At 40.0% G+C, this 4,163-nt stretch overlaps 1 non-coding gene across 1 annotated transcript; it reads right to left on the bottom strand.

Annotated features, from left to right (window-relative positions):
- Positions 1 to 2,032: 2,032 nt before the first annotated feature.
- Positions 2,033 to 2,196, bottom strand: LOC139187023 (U1 spliceosomal RNA). Its single transcript, XR_011570729.1, has one exon. It is a non-coding gene; the product is annotated as a U1 spliceosomal RNA (small nuclear RNA).
- Positions 2,197 to 4,163: the final 1,967 nt, after the last annotated feature.

Here is a 4,163-nt window from a genome sequence, read left to right as displayed (position 1 = left end):
CAGAATGGTGGTGATGTCAGGGAATACCCTACTCTTAGCTTCATGATTTCAAACGTTTAAATGTATTTTATCTAATTCACAAAAGTCAACCAAGAAAATTGCTGTTGGAGGCATTACTTGCTACAACATTAGGATAGTGTCATTGGGGATGGTTTTTAAAGGGAAACAGAAAGGTATCTGACAAAAATAGTATGGTGCCCAATGCTGATAGAAGGCGATAGATATAGAGTATACTTGGGGCTTCCCTGGTGGCTCAGTGGTGAAGAATCCACCTGCCAGTGCAGGAGATGCAGGTTCACTCCTTGAGTTGGGAAGATACCCTGGAGAAGGAAATGGCAACCCACTCCAGTATTCTTGCCTGGAAAATTCTACAGTTAGAGGAGCCTGGTGGGCTACAGTTCATGGGGTTGCAAAGAGTTGAACACAACTTAGCAACTGAGCATGCATGCATTAAATGGGAGCAGACAGCTCAGTTTATTTCTTTTATAAAAAATCCTTTAATATGAAAAAGGAAAATAAAAAAAATTTATCCTTAGAGACCTATATAAAAGGCACTATTGGTTACTTGAAAAAAACAAGGTTTATTTTTTTTTAATCTAGAAAACAGTATAGAGAGCTTTGAAGTTAAAGCTATGGTAATAATATAAATTAAAATTCATTAGGAAAATTGATACATAAAGATAAATGAATTTCTCAGAAACCAGGAGAAAAGCAAAATACATTGAAAATAGCAAGACAAGGCAATGGGAGGCTCAGTCTGGGAAGACTAATATCCAAATTTTAGAAGTTCTAGGAAGAGAAAAACATGGAAAATAGGACAAAAGTATCAACAATTTAGAAACCAAAATCTTCCAGATTGAAAAGATGATTTCCCAGACAATGAATGAAAACACACTACCAGAAGGCATATCGCCATAAGATTTTGGAACAGTAGGGACAATGAGAAAGTCCTGAAAACCTCTGGAATTTTATTAAAAATCCAGATCACTTACCAAAGATAAGAATCCTGAAAGATAATGGAGACTACTACTTACAAAATTCTGAGGGAAAATCATTTCCAACATAGAATTCTATACCCAGCCAAACTATCAGCTGAATGAGCAAGCTGACTAAAGACCTCTCCACACATGCAAGGTCTCACAATTTTACTTCTGTGCACCTTTTCTCAGGGAACTACTTGAGGGTTTACTCCACCAAAAGCGAGTATATAAACCAAAGAAGAAGAAAAAGAAAACACAGGATCCAGGAAATCAGTACAATACAGAGACAAAAGGGCAAAGCTGATGGGGAGTAAAGATCACAAGCAGACTGGAGCAGCTCTGAAGATCCAAAGACAATAAAGTAAATGAATATCTGTGTTTGAATGGACTGAAAGAATACTTCCATAATTTTAAGAGAGTCTGGATTTAACTTAATGATGAGTACAGAGAAAACAAAGCAAATAAAACAGAAAGTTTATTAGCCTTTAGGGGTCATGAAATACTGGGCAGCACAAGAAAAGCCAATTTTCATAAGAAATGATTCAGTTCAAAATAGCCTTGTAGAGTTCTAATGATGTTATATAGTATGTTGATCTAATCAGAGCTATAACATAAAAATGATGAAAGGAGTAGAGAAAGAATTATGACTATATATATATATATAGACATATATATATATATATTATGACTATAGAGAACAGGAACAGGAGTGATCTTAATTTTCCAAAGACAGAAGTCACTAAACAATAACTGAAACTAAACAAATCAAGAAGAGTCTACATAAGCACACTATTTAGAGGTGCAGACTTAGACAACAAAATTGATAGCAAAAAGTTAAAAGTGGCTGGGAGACTCTAAGACTTTGTGTGACATCCTAGAGGGATTCGGCGGAGGGTGGGGGGGGTGGTAATAATTCTAGTGCAACTATTTGACTCTTTGATGTGCATGTATAACTGATGAAAATCAAGACTAAATTGAAAAATAAAAAAAATTGAGTGTGTGGCTAGGTCTTAGGAGAAGATGGACAATAGGGATATATATATATATATTTTTAGGGGATAGCACCAACACAGTCCCCTACTACCACAAATTATGTGGTCGAGATTCCCACATTTGGGAAAGTCACAGAGGTCAGCACATCAGGAGTGCAATGGATGAGCCTCGCCCTGGGAAAACCACCTTCCTGATCATGGTATCTCTCCTGCCAGGTAAGCATGATAGGGACATATTTTAATGTGGTTTTTCTATAAAAAGAATTTTAAGAAACAAACAATATCAAAGTGATTGAACTAAATATTTTCTGATTATGCTGATACATGTGTATCAACTCACTATGAGTAATCCATACTTTCTTTATAATAGAGTAATAAAACTGTACAGTCTCCCCCAAAAGACTAAAAGAAAAACATAAGCCACCCATTCAGCTAAGGAAAGCAGAAGCAGCTGAGAAGGACTGAACTAAAGCAAGACAGCTTCCTGAACACTGCTGGATAGGGCATCAGATTACAAAAAGGGAAAACCTAAAGGTCTATGGAATAATAGAGTGCAGCCAGAAGAAATTTAAAGGGAAAGGAGAAAGAAAAAAGCCTTGACAGAATAATGGCAGCCAATGCCAGAAGCCAGTCATCTTACAGAGGAGTCGAGTTACAGAATCTCCCTGGCTTCAGAACTGGAAGTAGACCTTGCCCCTTTTCAGAACGGTAAATCATATTAGAACACACTGTACTGTCCGTCTGACCAAATATTTGTCAAACAGTGAGTAATTGTGAAGTCCTTAAGAAATTCCAATTCTGACGCAAGATGGAGAATAAGAATCTTTTTTAAAGACAGAAAAAATAACCTGTTTTCTCCCCTATTTCTCAAGTGAATGTCATGACAAGGGTCACACTGGTCTACTCTGGGTAGATCACGTGACCATCACTCACTGTCTCCCGGAATGTTTCTTTCCACAATTATTTCTGAATTTCCTGCTATCGTGGATTTCCCTGGTGGCTCAGTGGTAAAGAATCTGCTTGTCAATGCAGGAGATGCGGCTTCCATCCCTGGGTCAGGAAGATCCCCTGGAGAAGGCAATGGCAACCCACTGCTGCATTTGCACCTGGGTAATCCCATGGACAGAAGAGCCTGGCAGGCTATAGTCCATGGGGTCACAAAGAGTCGGACATGACTTAGCATCCAAACAACAACAACAGGTCCACTGTCCAGTATTGGTTTTAATTAGATTTGAGGACAACTTTTAGATTACATTTATCAGCATTCTTCCCACTCTCCATATTTTACAGATTTCTCCTTAGGCAACAAAAATCTAATTTTAAAGTTTTTTTTTTTTTCCTCCTAATTCTCTGAAGAGGGTCCCAGAGTCAGATCTCTATTTGGAACTCACAACAGGGCAGATACCTGATGAGTAGAGGGACCCCCATGATTGGTGTTTATTTGTGAAACTGAAAGTGAAAGTCACTCAGTCGTGTGACTGAGTGGAGTATACTCTTTGTGACCCCATGGAGTATACAGTCCATGGAATTCTCCAAGCCAGAATGCTGGAGTGGGTAGCTGTTCCCAACCCAGGGATCAAATCCAAGTCTCCCACATTGCAGGCAGAGTCTTTACCAGCTGAGCCACCAGGGAAGCCCATACAGAGGCTCAAAGACCTCATGGAAAAGACCACTAAGAAGTTGGGGCTGTTATTAATAGTTGGCCCCCATCCACAATCCCTCTGCCTCTCCCCATCAAAAGGACACAACCGCAACCAGGAAAAAATGACTTCTCTTTAATTGGGGAGGAACTGTTCAAATGGAAAATAAATTTACCCTGAAGAGGATATCAGGATTGCTCTAGAGAAGGAAGGAGAAAGCTGTTTTGAGGCTCCTTCCAGGAATTTGCCCCTGGAGCCAATGGAGGCTTTAGGTGGAGTTGAAATGAGAATACTGGAAGGAAGGAGGCGCCAGGGGGCGCTGCTGGCTCACTGCTGGGGTGCGCTTCTCCCTGCCTGCAAAGTGGAAAGTCCTCAAAGGACAGAGGGCAGCAGCCTGGGGAGGTGTCAGGACACTCACAGGACAGGCAGGCAGTGTCCCCAGCAGAGGGAAGAGGGTACCCATCTCTCCTGACTGTAGCCATGTTTAGTGACTGTACCATCTGGGAAAGCCGAGGAAACCAAAGAGTGAATCAATCATGCTTCTTGTTTTC

This window comes from Bos indicus, chromosome 14 (assembly GCF_029378745.1).
Source record: "Bos indicus isolate NIAB-ARS_2022 breed Sahiwal x Tharparkar chromosome 14, NIAB-ARS_B.indTharparkar_mat_pri_1.0, whole genome shotgun sequence".
Lineage (NCBI taxonomy): Eukaryota > Metazoa > Chordata > Mammalia > Artiodactyla > Bovidae > Bos > Bos indicus.
This window is presented reverse-complemented; position numbering and strand designations above follow the sequence as displayed.